The 18,762-nt window shown below is 36.3% G+C and overlaps 1 protein-coding gene across 1 annotated transcript in view; it reads right to left on the bottom strand.

The window, feature by feature from the left end:
* Positions 1 to 18,762, bottom strand: part of LOC113516398 (GTPase-activating protein CdGAPr) — a 94,691-nt gene that overhangs the window by 75,113 nt on the left and 816 nt on the right. The window lies entirely within an intron of this gene.

The raw sequence follows: 18,762 nt of genomic DNA, 5'->3' as shown, positions 1-18,762 counted from the left end.
TAGAATGGCAAACAAGCTAATGGCCCACCTGATGGAAAGTGGTAACGCCTAAAGACATGAGCAGTACCATGGACATAACAGAGTATACTGTTTCGTCCATGATACCCCTCATGCGTTGCCATTCCTGAGGACTCGGGTGTTATTCCTCTGTACCCAGTAAATTCACGCCATATGTGGGATATGTGGCCTTATGTGGCCTTCAAACCGAAACACAGCCATGAGAACACAGCTGCTTCACGGTTGAAACACGAATGGGACAGAGGTACCCAAGCCATCGACTTTTGTACAAAGTCTCCCTCTGGATATATATATTACTAGCTGACCCCATGAATTTCGTATCGCCTAACAGTCGGGTTCTTTAATTTTTTACTTTTTTAAATACTTATAAAGAAAAAAGAAAGTTAATAAGTCAACAATTACATTATGTCAAAAAAATAAAATCTGTAAAACACGCCGTGCCACGTCACTCAATTGTTTTGCCTTCCTGGAACCTCTCCACTGACACTTGAACTTTATGGTATGGTATTAAAGTTCAAATTGACACAAATAGTTTATATGGGAGTATAGAAAAGTGTTGTTATCAGACTTTTACAGGAAATTTTTAAAATGTTTCCCTCCGTAACAACCATCCTCGTAGTTCAAGGAATATTCTAAAAAAAGAATTAACGAAATCGGTTCAGCTGTTCTCGAGATTTGCGCTTAGCAACACATTCAGCGATTCATTTTTATATTATAGATTGGTAGTTATTATTATTATTTTTCCACGAAAAAATCTCTGTCCAGTTTTTTTAACCGACTTCAAAAAGAAAGCGATTCTCAACTCGGTTATATTTTTTTATGGTTACGGTTATATTTGTTAACTCCGTCAGTCGAAAACAGATTTGGAAAAATATTTTTTTTATCTGAAAAGATATACTTGCAGGTTCACTTAGTAGTTTAGTTTTTAGACCACAATAACTGATTTTGTCACAAATTAAGTCGGCATTTCATAGTAATTATTAGTATTAATAATTACGATCTATAATTCTAGTTGAATTCGTCAAGATGGGCTAACTGACCCGCTTTCATCCTCATTAATCATCTATCACTGGTGCCCCGCCAGTGTATACTGATAGCGCAGACGGGGTATGGTAACCCCACCATACCATTATCACCCATTAAAAAAACATTCTTTTATCCTCACCTATTTTGTTAATTAATTACAAAAACATTGATCAGTTAAAAAATTTCGTAAGTACGCATTATATTTTAATGTAATAAATGCCGTCCCTAAACTAGTCGTGCTTTATCGAGCAAATTGATGATATCAACCATACTGCTCACTATTGAACATAAGCCTTCCCGTTTGGAATTTTTGCCAGTAGTTGCCACGTTTGGCAGGCGGGTTGGCAACCGTAGTTAGGCTTTGTTGATGTTTTAAGAGGGACAGAGTTGCTGCCCATATGAGGTCACAAACATAAAATACTTTCTTTTTGAAGTCTATAATTATTTCGGAAAAATTTCACCATTGCAACGGAAAAATGTCATAATTTTCAAATACCTTAGTTAGAATGGGAAAACAAACGCTCGCTCACGGCGTCCGCTTTGGCTACTATAAATATCATAACCCCATGGGACGGTATGGCGCAGCATTTAGGGGGAAAGGGGTGACGTCACCGCGTCTAGGCGGGAGTCGCGACACGGCGGCCAGTCAGACCGTCTTCTACTTGAGTACGTACTGTCGTACTTTGTCTATGGTACCGTTGGCATTTTTGTATTGTGAACACACACACACACACACACACACACACACACACACACACACACACACACACACACACACACACACACACACACATACACAAACGTCTAAATGTTTTTTGGACACGTAATACAAAATACAAGTATATGCCTTCAAAAACATAAAATGTAAAAAAAATGCCAAATCTTGTAATTTAGTTCCATAAAAAAAATGTATTTTTTTTGATGGGTGAAAATGGTATGGTAACCCCGCCTGCGCTAGCGAGATACGCTGGCGGTGCACCAGTGAAGGGTGATAGATGAGAATGAAAACAGGCCAGATAGCCCATCATGATGAATTCATCAGGAATTAACCATGATAGTTTCCAGGGAGAACCGCGTGGAGCTCGACCTGGTTGGGTATATTGCCAGCAATGGGATTCTCAGTCTCCATTACTAACAATCCCTTCCCCCAAAAAAAAAAAAAAATGTATTCAATTGTGGCAAACCCAGTAGCTTTCATTTACTAAACAATCATATCCATTGAGATAAAAAAAAACTTTTTTTTTATCTTAATGGAAAAAAAGAAAATAGGCGACTAAAAATACTTAATGGTTAAGGAATGGGCAGTAGCGTCTCTCTTACACCAACACTAAAGCCTAACTGCGGTTGCCAATCCGCCTGCCAAGTGTGGCGACTACTGGCAAAATCCTCCCAAGGGGGAGGCCTATGTTCAGCAGTGGACAGTTAACGGCTGATATCATCATCATGGTATATATACATTCCTAAAGAAATCAGCTATCAAATACAAAAAGAATTTCCTTATCCAACCGGTAGTTCCAAGGATTACCGCGTTCAAACAAACAATCAAACAATTCCGTTTTATTATATTATAGTATACGTATTTTTAAATTTTTTGTCTATCGCTATCGACGTGACTAACATTATCTGCGGACGGGGGGAGACTGCTGCATCCCCCATTCTCATGGCATTTCTCGGAACGTAGCAAAATAACATGATATTTATCGTCTACTTGAGTCATGGCTCCCCCACGTTTCCAACTTTAGGCATTTATGGGATTCTGTAGCCAAGCAGTAATAATGAAATGGAACCTTAATTCCTTTGCGTCTGCCTGTCCGACTCCCCGTATCGGGTCCGTAAATCACAGGCTCGAAGATAACTTACAACTTGATAGGATAGAACTGTTATCTACTGTATGTACCCCAAAAATTTGAAAGCATTTTTTCCGCTTCCAATTTAAAAATAATTAAACAGCTGCATAGATTTAAGATTTGTTAAAAAAAACATATTTCAAAGTTTATTTTATCTTTATAATAGGAGAATTTATTTATTTAAGTAAAAATTGGTGTACATACATACCTAAATAATATATCAATTAAATAATAATTGGCTGGTAGAGATATGGTTTAGAATTAAGCTCGCTTTTGTACATTTACTTACCTCTGCCATATTTTTATGTACTATCAACGTGTACAGTAAAGTATTAAATAAACAAATAAATTTAAATAACTTAAGTCAAAATTGACTATCGTCGTTGGACTCATATGTATGTATGTACACGAATATAACACAGTTTCATTCTGATTTCTATTTTTTGTACATGTATTTACAAGTACATGTATTTTATTTCCTTAGCTTGTCCGTCGCGACAGCTTGGAGACACAACAGATTGTTCATTATGGTGATACATTGTAATTCTCACTTCGTCACCGTATGGACTGTTATTCTAAGATGTTATTCTATAAATAATAATGACAACATTGTGACTGATATGAGGGGGAGGGGAAGGGGGAAGGAGTCACTTTAAAAGAAAAAACAGTACGTACTGAATATGACCCCAAATACAAATATTATGATAACAACAATTTTTATTCAAACAAACTTAATAATAAGCATTTTAGAATTGTTATTTTTTATGAAACTAGAGCCAATGTTTGGAATGCAATTTCAGCTGAGAAGAACGGGCAAGAACACAACCGTTGCTTTTTATAAATATGTTTCTAAATAAATGTTAAGTTTACAACAAAACAACATATATACATAAAAGATACCAATACAACAAATCAAAATACAACATTACAACAATACAAACAAACAAACAAACGAGATCAAACTTGATAATAATGGAAATGATCATGAACTGCTATCACAGCTCCTTCATAAGAGATTTGTCGTCATTCGTCAAATTTAAATTGTTAAAGTCAATAGAAAAAATAAAATATTAATTTATTTTTCTACACTCTACCCGTATGAAGACGGGACGTATCTCTGGTAACATTAGACATCAAATGAAATTAGTTTATTTGCATAAAACAGTGTTAAAATTATTATAAAAGCCACGTGGTACTATTTTGGCACCCGTTTAATTGTCCTAAACGATATAGGCATGCAAATATTTACATTTTATAAAAAAAAAAAGGCCAACCCATGACGATTCTATATTCTGTGTATACAAAATTCTTTAATTGGTTACAATAAATACGTATTTAAACATCAATTTACAAACCGAGACAATACAAATACAAACATACCTATCATAATGCATCATACAATACATGCATTTAATATTACTGATGCTAATTTTGGCGCGTGGCCGAATCGAACCCGTAAATTTGAGCCGCTCCTTAAAGTAACTGGGTCAAGGTGCCAGGGGTGGGGCCTCGGCAGGTGCGCTCGTGGACGAAGGGTCTTCATTTTTAGGGTTCCGTGAAGATGGAATCGAGTGGCACATTAATATTATAGTTAGTATGAGCAATTTTTAGAATTGATTCTTCTTATCCGACGTTAAATAGTTAAAAATCGTAACAGTAATTTGGCGTGAATTTACAGGGTACAGAGGAATAACACCTGAGTCCTCAGGAATGGCAACGCATGAGGAGTATCATGGGCGAAACAGTATACTCTGTTATGTCCATGGTACTGTAATAGTGTGTAATTAAATGTGTGTAATAGACATGAGCAGTACCATGGACATAACAGAGTATACTGTTTCGCCCATGATACCTCTCATGCGTTGCCATTCCTGAGTCCTCTGAGCAAATAAATTTCATTTAATTTAATTTCATTTCATTTCCTCAGGTCCATTCTTCTGTACCCTGTAAATTCCCGCCATATCCCACCCTTCAAACCGAAACACAGCCATGCAAACACAACTGCTTCACGGTAGAAACAAGAATGGGACAGAGGTACCCATAGGTAGGTAGCAATAGACTTTTGTACAAAGTCTTCCTCTGGTAACTTTTATTATTCCTTTTGCGATCTGATAATTGATATTTGGTAGATACTCGTGTTGGTTCTATTAATTCTATCACTATTGAAGACGCTGTCACGTTTTGTGAAGGAAATCTTAATTTATTGTATACCGTGCTGGTAATGGTAAACGATCTGTCTGCCCCTCTGATGGAAAGTAGTTTGTGCTTACCACCGTAGGCAGACAGGTTGTCTAGTCATGGACAGCGCTATGGACAACACAGTATATACCGTGCCCTCCATGGCGCCACTCCTAACTTAATCCTCTTATGTTTGTCTGTGTAACAAGACATTGTTTCCCAACGGTTACCACTTTCCATCAGGTGGGCCGTTACTTTATTTGCCATTCTAAGTTGCATAAAAAACCTACAGAATTCGCAACGTGAATTGTACCCGCACTTGTTATGCTTTCATTGTTATATTTTGAAGTCCATGCAATAACTTGATTGGGCTGTTATTTCACGTAATCGACTGACAGTACGATTAGTTGGAAAGCTTGCGTCACGGTGAGTAATAACAACCCTCTACGGTACACGCCCTGTGACCTCATCGTTTCTCTCTTTATGACCTCACACTGCCCGGTAGCTGGGCCTCGATTCTTCTATTTCACATAAGAACAATATTGATTCGCCAAAAAAGCAATTTCAACTATGAACGCATCGATAAACGACGAGATGTCTCGTTGATATTCTATATACACTGCAAATACTGCATATTTATTTTATTTATTTACTAGCTGTCGCCCGCGACTTTGTTCGCGTTTCCGTTGTTTTTCGTAAAATAAGTAGCCTATGTCCTACCTCACGGTTCAGTGGTTTTGATGTAACAGACACATTTTCCTTCGCTGCTCTGCTCCTATTGATCGTAGCGTGATGAAAAGTATAATATAACCTGCCCAGGAGTATGAAGAATAATTGTACCAAGTTTCGTTAATATCCGTCGAGTAGTTTTTGTTTCTATACATACAGACAGACAGACAAAAATTTTACTGATTGCATTTTTGGCATCAGTATCGATCACTAATCACCCCCTGATAGTTATCAGGTCACTTTTTAAAATATAAAAATGTCCACCCGTGCGAAGCCGGGACGGGCCGCTAGTATATAATATATGTGGATAGAGTAATGTGGGAATATAGTAATTTTAACTCATCATAATTAATTCATCGCTTTAGCTGTAAAAGCGTAACAAACGAATAAACTCGCTTTCGGGTTTATATTAGTTAAGGGTACTGTAAGGACATCCAGTCCCATATGGCTTCATGCGGTGACTCAGGCCGCGTGTGCGGCTAGCGAGCTGGGTGTACGATATCGTGTGTGTTCGAATGTCCTTCACGTTTACATTTGTATTCAACCGCAATGTGGTTTAGGCGGTTTTAGCTACTTTAACACAGATATGACGACTTGTTGACAGTTGCTATGCGTAAATGAGGTCTCAGATTCGATTTCCAATGTTCCAGATTAACAATGGTTTTTTTTTTTAATTATTGCTGAATTCGTCTTATTTTTAGAATAGAATAGAATAGAAACATTTATTGCCATACAATTACAATTACAATATAAAATATAAATAACATATACACAAAGTGTCCCCTACTAGGCAAAACGAACCGGCTCAGCTGATGCTGTGAGTGTCCCAGCGCAATGTGAACAGCTGCACAGCGCTGGTTTTCAGCCTCTCTTATTTCTCATCCACAGAATTACTTGAAGACCTCTACGCCATTTATGCCTTCTTCAATAGTTGGGTAAAAACATGGCTTCAGATTGTGACGATCCACCATGAAATGTTTCCGAAATTTCGGGCGGAACAAAAGACAAAGTCGATCTTAAAATTACATTAATACATACCGTTTACAAATATTAAAAATGTAAAAATATCGTTTCCTTAGTATTTTATGATAAGAATTATGACTAACTGTTAAGCTCCATTTACTGAGGCCGCATTTTTAGGCATTGTAATAGACATTCTACCAATATTATAAAAGTGAAAGTTAAACAGAGACAAAGTTAAACTAAAAACCATTGTTTAAAAAAAAAAAAAACCGACTTCATTTGTGATCCGATTTTGATAAAATTTCTATGGGATCAACTTGTAAGTATATCCTTTGAGATAAAAGAAGAATTCCCGCAATCGGTTTACAACTGACGGAGTTATAAGATAACAACAGAAAAACATATAACTGAATTGAGAAACCAATATATAAAAGTGAAAGAGTTTATTATTATTATTATGTTACTATAATTATGCCTACATCTTTTTCACTACCACTGCCATTCGTATGCTTTCTGTTTTTACCTAACGGTTAGCTGGTAGAGAATGCCATTTGACATTAAACTCTCTATTTGTACAAAGTTGAAATTTTTAATTCTCTTCTCATACAACTTTATGATGTTCATGCACCAGTTCGTCGAGTCACATCTTCCTGCTCCTTGGCTTAAATATTCGCCAGCTTCGAGAAAAAAAGAACCGAGCCAAGGCATTTATAAAAATGACCCTGCCAATTCAAGAAAACGGGATAGATATCATCGTGTGAGGAATCATTGCAACATGATGTGTAGAGATGCACGGCGGCATATTCATCAGTCCGTTGAAAATGAAGACCAAGCTTTTGGAAATTTCTTAATTCAATGGGAGTTGGCAAATCTCGAAATACAAACTAATGATCTTGATCTTGACATGATCAACAGTCATTTTGTCAAAACTAATACTATAAATTATCTTTCTTCTTTATCCAAAATCGATTTACCGACTGTGATGTTAAGAGAGCTACATTATCCATTACCTCTAATGCTATCGGAGCTATATCCTGATCATTCCTTTGAGATAAAATTTTTCCATTTCTTCTGGTTCTTTCCCTCAATGTTGGAAAGATTCCATCGTCCCCATACCAAAAAAGCTAACCCATCGACCTATTTCATTGTTTACAACTTGAACGATTAATTCATTGGCAATTGAGTTATAAGATAACAACAGAAAAACATATAACTGATTTGGTATGGAAAATCGGCAACTTACTGTGCTAACATTATTGGACTTCAGTAATGCTTTTAATACTGTCGATTTTGATGTCCTGCTTGGAGTCCTCAGCTCTCTTAACATATACGTAATTGATACAATTACCTGTATGGACGTATATATATATATATATATATATATATATATATATATATATATATATATATATATATATATATATATATATATATATATATATATATATATATATATATGTAATGGTGTTTGTGTCCCTTTTAGTGAATCTGTCAAGAATCTTGGTATTTACTTTGATTCCACTCTATCTTGGAGGTAAGAAGATGTTCGCTTTTAAGCGATAACAGCCACTAAAATTTCCCTAGCTCAATCCCTCCTACTCCCTATCCTTGACCAGATTTTATCCAGTATATTGATATGCACGACTTCTGTATAAATATCTCCTTGCTATACATCTCTATCTCTTTGTTACATAATATTCTTTTTAACCCTGGTGCAATAAAGAACGTTTATTATTATTATTATCACAATTCCTTCACTGTTTCTAGCTTATAATTATTCTTTCAAACGACAAGTCTTTTCTCTATCTGATTTTTCTTCATTTAAAAATTGGCATTCTTTATTTATGTATTTATATAATTATTTATTTTATGATAGTTTGTTTTCTTTCTATAATTATTAATATGTTTTAGCATTGGGTACCATATATGCGGTTATATAATTTTGTTTGATTGATAGATATGATGTGTGTATGTATATATGTATGTGTATGTATATGTATGCCATTTTTTTTAATTATAAAACATTAAACTTGTCTTGAAAAGATTGCTCTATTTGTACTTATACAATCGTATCGTTATGTTTGTAAATTTTTGTTTATTTTGCAGTAAAGAATAAATAAATAAATAACCATACAAAAGACGTTTACTGAATTTCCAATCCGTACCGTGGGCAGACGTGAAGCCCTAACCCTATTTGGGAGCGAGGTGAAGGTACACTCTGAATATAAATGTGGCTCGCATCTGTAGGACTGTCCGGGTCACTAATTAGACATGTGCACATTGTACATTGCCTCCACGTCCACCCATTGACACTGCACCTATTGTTTGCTTCATGGAAAGTAACATGGAGTTGTCAATCTCCGTTGAAGATGCCTCATCGCAAATAATTGTTTTTATGCAACTTAGAATGGCAAACAAGCTGACGGCCCACCTGATGGAAAGTGGTAACCGTCGCCTATAGACACGAGCAGTAACATGGACATAACAGAGTATACTGTTTCGCCCACGATACCCCCCATGCGTTGCCATTCCTGAGGACTCAGGTGTTATTCCTCTGTATCCTGTAAATTCACTGCCATATCCCACCTTTCAAACCGAAACACAGCTATACAAACACAACTGCTTCACGGTAGAAACACGAATGGGACAGAGGTGCCTAAGGAAACGACTTTTGTACAGTCTCCCTCTGATGAACTTGTATCACAGTGTTACTTACGAAAACAGTAAATATATAAAGAATGATTTTTTTTACAACACAAGGGGTAAACGAGCATGTGTCTCACCTGATGGTAAGTGACTACCGCCACCCATGATCACCTACAACAGTGTGTTGTAACATTGTGTGTGTGAATGTGGAAGTGATTTGTTTTAATCAGTTTTTTTAAGTGTTCAGGGTTTTTTTTATAAATGACTAGCGATCCGCCCCGGCTTTGCACAGGTAGACAAATATAATCTTAACACTAGATACAAATACAAGCTTGCTGTTCTGAAATATTGTTTAGAAAAAGTTACTAGGTCTTGTATGGTAATTTTTATTTATTTTATTTTTTTATTTTATTTTATTGGCACATAAAACAGATTACAACCATAAAAAACTTAAGAAATAATTACATTTGTGATTCGGCTAGGTTATAATCCAATCACATTATGTACACAGCTGAATGAATGCAGAATGGGCATTAAATGTTATAATAAGATACCGAAGGATATTTTGGCTCTACCGTTTAATAAATTTAAAACTGTTATTAAAAAACACTTATTGATCAAAGCCTATTACACTATAAACGATTACTTGAATGACAAGCGTGCATTGTGTTAGTCGATCATGCGCGGGCTTTTAACGACCATACAATTTTAGACATAGTACATTTAAATAAATAGGTACACATAATGTTAGCAGAGATTTAAAAGAGTTTCTTGCGGGCTCTTCTCAACAGATAACAACTTCCTGAACCCTGCAGTAGATTAAAAAAAAAATGATTTAAAAGTAAACAAGTCTATTTGAATATAGGTGTTTCGAATTTGAAATATAAATTAGTGGTTATTTCATTAGACTTAGATATTTTGTTTAATACCGCTACCGTTAGTATGTGTGTGACTGCCAACACTCGAAGATTGACCACCAATATTACTACCAGAAGGTAATGGTAGCGGAGGTAGGTATAATGAAAGATTGTGTCCCACAAACAAACCGATTTTAATTTTGATCTAAAGACTAAATTACTGAACCGATTTTGATAAAATTTTTATTGGACCAATCTGTAAGTATATTCTTTCAGACAAAAAAAAAATTTTTTTTTCAAATCATTTTAGAACTGACAGAGTTATTTGGTAATATTTTTTTTATTGACATTAAAAAATAAAACCGAATTTAGGACTTCCTTCTTTTTGAAGTCAATTGACTTTAACACTGCGTCATAAATTTTTTAATCCTTAATAATATCCTTATAATTATAATATATTTTTTAATAATATCCTTTAGAGGGCGTAATATTCAATTTAATGTGACGTCACAGACCCTACAATCAGCGGACGCATTGTTCAAATTATAATACGTAATTTAAAGTTATACAGGAACAAATAAACGTACACACATACTAGTCAAAATCATATCCCTCCTTTTTACTTCGCCGTAGTCGGGTAAAAAGTAATGGGGAAATTTGTCGGGAAATCTAGATTTTAAACTAATAAATAAACATAGAAACTTGTTACAGTCACACCGGGCACGCATACAAGCCGAGTGCCGCGGCGTGCTTCGCCGCAGGTAGCACGAAAGTGGAAAGCGCGTTGTACGTGACATGTGAAACTTTTGACGTATCGTATCAGCACGGGGTTTTGCTTGCATTTTATTATGTTATTTGTGTTCTATAATGAGCAATTTGAAATAGGCGCTTGTAGTAGGTTTTTTTATACGATTTCATAGAAAGTGGTAATGGTTGCCATAAAGGGTCGTTAATATATAGCAATATCGATATTGGTCCAATAACGATAATTTTAAAACTCCGTTATCCAAAAAATAATATTAGATAACAGACTTTTAACATACTACAAATCGCAAATCCGGCCCCACATGGAGTATTGCTGTCACTTATGGGCCGGAGCACCTAAATACCAGCTCGAACCTTTCGACTCGTTGCAACGACGAGCTATGAGAATTGTCGATGATCCCAGGCTCACAAGCGGTATCGAACCCTTGTCTTAGGAGAGATTTTGCCTCACTCTGCGTGTTCTACCGCTTGTACAACAGATTGTGCTCAGAAGTAATGTTCAATATGATGCCCATGGCCACTTTCTATCATGGTACGGTTCACCATCGACAGAGAGTTTATCCTCATGTCCTAGAGACTACAGCATGGGGTTCTTCAAAAGGGGGGTACCCTTTCGAAGAACCCCATGCTTCTTCTTTTCTTCAGGGTCGGCAACGCACGCGTAATACCTTTGGTATTGCAGGTGTTCATAGGCTACGGTAACCACTTACCATCAGTGGGGCGGATGCTTGTTTGCCGCCTCAGTGGTATAAAAAAAAAATTCGATAAAAGATACTTGACCAATATGGGCGATATCGAAATGATCGATGACCTTTTTTCTTCCATCAGTGTCCAGAGGAAACCCAATATATAGATATCGGATCGGTGTCCATATTACCCAGATCTAGTTGCGACACATGTACCACCACGGACGTTCCAGAATAGACTGTAACATCCATTATACCCCTCATGTATTCGTCACGGTGGGCCAAATTACCTGATTATGGGGAAGTTAGTCCTCATTGCTATAAATATACCCTATCAGGTCGACCTCCACACGGTTCCCCCTGGTAACTATCGTAATTAATTTATCATTGAATTCGTCACTAACTTACCTGCCTTTTCATCCTCACCTATCACCTCTCAGTGGTACCCGCCACTGTACCAATAGCGCAGGCGGGGTTACCATGACATTTTCCCTCATTAAAAAAAATTACCTGATTTCATATTTGTCTATCATCCCGGACTATAAAACCATCAACTTGTGCCTGTCTTAGCAGGGGCCTTTGGCATTAGGGCATTAGGCCTCTTAACATTTTGCTGACCGGGAATTCCGTCATGGTTGAAATCTTTGGAATTAACTAAAATTGTGATAAAAACCTAAATACAAAGCAAAGTAATTGTTTTGTAGTCCAAAGGGTGTTGCCTGTCGTGGTAGGAGGACGTACCTACACGCTGGTGCAATCACGAGTTTACTCGCCACCGGTCAGCAACGTTTGGATGTGAAAAGACGAGTTAACTCGTTACCGGTCAGCAAAGTGTTAAAGTATGACATTGCCATTCTATGCCCCCCTCACCCCCTAGCTACGGCCATAATTAAAGCGTATGGAATCATCTATTTAAAGCTATGTGCGTGAACAATTGCATACAACCAAACAAAGGGTATATCTGCCACAAATACCAATTGGGGCCAATTACTGGCCGGATAGATTAAAGAAAGTAGTTAACCGTATTGCGTCACATGTCAGATAGAGACGAGATGCTTGCGGCACGAATGTGAGAAAGAGACAATCGTTGAGGATATAATGCGTCGTTTTATTTGCAGAATAGGCTCCGGTTGGTCTGAGTTTTGTTTATAATTTTATAATTAGACTAGTCGATTGATGCGGCTTCGCCCATTTTCGGAATAGGCCAAATCCATTCCGGGTTACGCAATGAAAATGAATTGGTAAACTAAATTGTATTAGTTGTTGATATACGCTGACAGGGAAACTGAGCGATGATAGGTGAGAGTGAGTGAAGTTGGTCTATAGTGACGAATCCACCAGGAATTAACCAGGATAAGTTTCTAGGAGGAACCACGTGGAAGTCGACCTGACAAGGTAAATTGCAAGCAATGTGCCCAATAAACGCCATTATTAACTATAATAATACTAACTATATTATCTATAATAAGTTTACTACAGTAATCTTTTTGAGGAAACAAGAAAAAGTATCTATCTATCAAAGAAAGAAAACGATTTCTTTAAAAAAGAATCATTAAAATTGTTTCATAATTAGCATTGGGAACAAAAAAGTTGAGCATATTTATTTTCAACCGATTTTAAAAAGGAGATTTTCAATTCGATTGTATATTTTTACGATTGTCACCTCATAACTCGTTAGCAGTTTAGAAAATTCCTTTTCTGAAAAGATGTATTTACAGATTGGTCGCATAGAAACTTTATAGAAATCGGTTCTTTAGTGTGCATTTTAAATTAGAATAAATCATTTAACTATAATTGAAGTCGTTTTTTTTTGTAGGAAACAATCTTTTTCTAAGTCGGCTAAATCACACGCACAACGGCCCAAATGAGAGGCTAAGCGCGGAAAATAGAGTCCTATTTACATTAAGTCGGCTAAAAAAAGAAAGACTTATTGTTTGACCAGGCTGCCCCTGTGAGAACGCCGACCAATGTAAACGTCCCTACTGACATACATCTGTTAAAATCTATATTAAGACCAACCCTCTTGGTCTGTTCACAATTTATTTGGAAAACAAAGCTATTCTACAGATTTTAAAAAAGGAACAGTTTTAAAATTTAGTTGTATTTTTTTTTATGGTTGTCGCTTCAGAACTCCATCATTTATAAATCGATTTAGACAGTTCTTTTTTTAACCAAAAATATACACGTTCAGGATGATCTCATAGAAATGTTATCAAAATCGGTTCAACAGTTTGATTTTTAAATTGAAATAACTGGTTTTACCATCAATTAAGTCTGTTTTTTTTGTGACAATCTTTAATTAGAAGTCGGTTGAAATTATTACATTTTAATTAATTTAATTCAAACTTATATTTAATCAGTATATATTACACTAACCAAGCTATGTACTTATAAAATCGTTACTCCTGATTGACTATTAAATCAAGACACAGCCAAAACTACCGACTCTAGAAAACTGAAAATTGGAACGTAGGTTATTTTATAAGTAGCTTTTAGCCGCGACTTCGTCCGTGTGGCCAGGATTAATAGTAGCCTATGTATCCTTCTCCATCCCACATACTACAAATATACAAAAATTCATAGCAATTGATTAAGCCATTAAGGCGCTATAAGGTTATTTGATGGGTTAAAATGGTATGGTAATCCCGCCTGCGCTAACGGGATACGCTGGCGGAGTACAAGTGAAGGGTGATAGATGAGAATGAAAACTGGCCAGTTAGCCCATCATGATGAATTCATCAGGAATTAACCATAATAGTTTCCAGGGGGAACCGCAAGGAGGTCGATTTGGTTGAGTACAATGCTAGCAATGGGATCCTCAGTCTCCATTACTAACAATCCCTTTCCCCCTAATCACCATTATTAACAATCCCTTCTCTCCCTTCTTATTGATATTATACATGTGAAAGTGAGTATGTTGTTTGTTTGCTACCTTATAACATAAAAAAAATATGGTGATTTGTAGCGCCATCGTTAACAATACACCCTGCCAGGTTGATCTCCTCGCGGTTCCCCCTTGAAACTATCGTGTTCCATTGCAAGTAAATTCATCACGATAGGCTAACTGACCTGCTTTTTCATTCTTACCTATCATCCCTCACTGTTTTTTATGCAACTTGGAATGACATACAAGCTGACGGCCCACCTGATGGAAAGTGGTAACCGTCGCCTATAGACATGAGCAGTACGGTTCAAAATTAACCTTTTTATATATTGACAATTGTAGTTTTTTATAAAAAAGAATATTTATAAACAATTGAAAAAGAACAAAAATATACATACATTCAAGTCAACAGACGGTAATTTTATTTTACAACTAATATTTTTTTTTTTTTACAACACGGGGCAAACGAGCTTGCGGCTCACCTGATAGTAAGTGACTACCGCCGCCCATGGTCACCCACAACACCTACGGCATTGCAGGTGTGCTGCCGGCCTTTTAAAAAGGAATATGCTCTTTTCTTGAAGGTTATGTTGTCGTATCGGTTCGGAAATACTGCTATATAAATAATATAATTAATAAATAATAATATATACATAACAAGAACCAGCATATTTTACAAACAAGTACCATGGACATAACAGAGGTTCATACTGTGTCGCCCACGATACCCCCCATGTGACCATTCCTGAAGACTTAAGTGTTTCCTATTTCTCTGTACCCTGTAAATTCACTGCCATATCCTACCCTTCAAACCGAAAAACAGCCATGCAAACACAACTGCTTCACGGTAGAAATACGAATGGGAGAGAGGTGCTCAAGCAAACGATTTTTGTACACAGTCTCCCTCTGGCAAAGCCTCTCACTGGTGCTCCGTTAGCGTATATCGTCAGCGCAGGCGTGGTTACTATTCCTTTATCATCCATTAAAAAAATTAAGCATGTATTCATTAAGAGAGGATTTAAAAAAAATCAAGTCATAGGAGATATACGACAACAAACGTGTAAAGACGCAGGCAATAACAAGTACATAGGGGGAAAGGGGTTGTTAACGATGGGGTCTAGCAGCCCCAATGTTTCTAATTAGGTCGATCCCCACGTGGTTTTCCCTGAAAACCATCGTGGTTACTTCTCGTGGAATTCTTCACGATGGGCTAACTGACCTATTTTCATCATTATCTATCACTGGGGCCCCGCCAGCGTATACCATTAGCGCAGGCGGGGTTACTATTGCTTTATCACCCCTTAAAAAAAAAGGCACATACACACTCATTGTTAATTTAAACCACAGTTTAAGCTTTAGATATAATGACACCATTTCAATTTTCACCCATTAAACAAACGCTATTGAACATGAGGTGTTAGTTCGAAAGCAATTAGTCCATAATTAGCGCCAAGAATTATACTGAATCGCGAATTACAAGTATAATGTTCCAGTGAACTTAATAAATTCGCAAAATGAATTAGCAAGCATACAGTTTTGCATTTGCTCCACAATTTAGCAACTTTCTTTACATTTTCTATTTGAAAAAGGCAAATAAGTTCTAATTAGCTTATGGTTTTTATACCACTGAGGTGTCAAACAAGCATACGGCCCACCTGATGGTAAGCGGTTACCGTAGCCTATGAACGCCTGCAATACCAGAAGTATTATGGTAACAGCCCATTAAGTGCCCCTTATTGGGCACAGGTCTATAAGAGTACACCATACGAAAATATATAATTAAAAGATCATCATATCATTATGTATTTATTTATTCATTTATTAATTAATAACTACTTAATTAAGTAGTTCATTTTTTTTTATACAACTTAGAATGGCAAACAAGCTGACGGCCCATCTGATGGAAAGTGGTAACCGTCGCCTATAGACATGAGCAGTACCATGGATATAACAGAGTATACTGTTTCGCCCATGATACCCCCCACGCGTTGCCATTCCTAAGGACTCAGATGTTATTCCTTTGTAGCCAGTAAATTCACGCCATATCCCACCCTTCAAATCGAAACACAGCCATGCAAAACACAACTGCTTCACGGTTGAAGCACGAATGGGACAGAGGTACCCAAGCAATCGACTTTTGTCTAAAGTCTCCCTCTGGTAAAATGTAGTAATGTGTACTAATAAATTGGACATATGGTCCCGGCATAGAATAGGCCACCGCTTCCTTTCTCATGGGAGTTGTAATAGACGACTAAGATAGGGCGAGGGATGGGCAGCATTGTCCCTCTTAAAACAACTTTAAAGCCTAACTTCGGTTGCCAATCCGCCTGCCAAGCATGGCAACTACTGGCAAAACCCCCAAGGGGGAGGCTTGTGTTCATCAGTGGATATTAAGGGTGATATGATAATGATGATGACATGTATTTGTGCAAGGCGTATTTAATGCTATCTATAACTGTCCACTGCTTAACATAAGCCTCCCCCTTGGTGGGCTTTTGCCAGTAGTTGCCACGCTTGTCAGGTGGGTCAGCAATCACTGTTTAGCTTTGGTGATGTTTTAAGAGTGAAACTGCTGCCTATGATTGACACTATACTTAATTAAAACATGCTGACAGCCAAGCAGCTTGGTATATAGTTTTATTTTAAGTTTTTATACTGTTACAGGCTATATTTGTTTTTATGCCACAATGCGAAAAAGGTGTGCATCTCTGGTGTGCACAGTATGTGCCAGCGCCAACAGCATCCTGAGTATGATAGCACGCAGGCTGGACTATGTATACGTTAATCACTGCTGCACAATTTCCAATGGAATTGTGCAGCGGTGATTATCTGTATATTATTTAATATATTATGTGTGTGTGTATTGTGTATGTAAATTTACTAACATTAATTTTAAGAATATTGTTACTAATAAATATTTAATGGACCAAAAAAGTCCGAATTAAAAATTATTAATAATAATTATTATTATTATTGCTATAATATTTTAAATGTCTCCCATTAGGGTAGGCAGAAACAATGGAATAACAAATGCTTCGATGCATCAGGCATGACAGATATGTATGTATGTATGTATTTTATATGTGAAAGCAAGTTTGTTTGTTAATACTTTAACAGCTTAACCAATTACTATTTTATACACACAAACCATAAGGCACAGAGAAGGTTATAGGCTACTTTTCATTCAGGTCAGTGAACATATCCCACGCAGACAAAGACATAGGTAAAAGCAAGTAATAATAATAAAACATTTAGTCACCACTTATGAGATCTTAGAGATAAAAAGGTATAACTTGGTTTATTGCATTTTATTACTCCATTATGAATATGGGAAAATAAGTAATAAAAATAAAAAGAGAATTAATTTTATCCATTCTCTTCTATATAATACCTGTTTCTTTTATGTTCCATTAACTTGCATAGAAAGATCAGTCTTGCAGAACATAAGTTGTATCTTTATTCAAGTAGACTAGTTTACAAGCACTACAATATCTTTTTTTTTTTAATCTACTACAGGGTTCAGGAATTAGAGGGAGACTTTTTACAAAAGTCATTTGCTTCGGTACCTCTGTCCCATTCGTATTTCAACTGTAAAGCAATTGTGCTTGCATGGCTGTGTTTCGGTTTGAAGGGTGGGATATGACATGAATTTACAAGGTACAGAGGAATAACAACCGAGTCCTCAGGAATGGCAACGCATGGGGGGTATCATGGGCGAAACAGTGTACTCTGTTATGTCCATGGTACTACTCATGTCTATAGGCGATGGTTACCACTTTCCATCAGGTGAGCCGTCAGCTTGTTTGCCATTCTAAGTTGTATAAAAAAAAGTTATTATCTGCTGAGAAGACCCACAATAAAAACAACAGTTACATTTTTAAATCTCTGCTAACATACATTTTAAGTACACACATATTGTATTTAATTGTTACTATGTTATTATGGTTATTGAAAAGTCTATGTGTGATCAACTGTGCACATTTGTCATTAAATTATACCTCTTTATATCCTATAACTGTTTATAGGTTTTATATATAAGTACTTAATATACATTGTTAAAGAAAAATATACATGTAAAATATAGTAAGTATTTAGCATTATAAAAAAATAAAGTTTTAAAATAGGATTTTTATTTTACATATATTTATTTATAATGGATAAAC

This window comes from Galleria mellonella, unplaced genomic scaffold, assembly GCF_026898425.1.
Source record: "Galleria mellonella isolate WM207_F2 unplaced genomic scaffold, CSIRO_AGI_GalMel_v1 utg172, whole genome shotgun sequence".
Lineage (NCBI taxonomy): Eukaryota > Metazoa > Arthropoda > Insecta > Lepidoptera > Pyralidae > Galleria > Galleria mellonella.
Note: the sequence above shows the minus strand (reverse complement) of the source record. Positions and strands in the feature narration are given on the sequence as shown.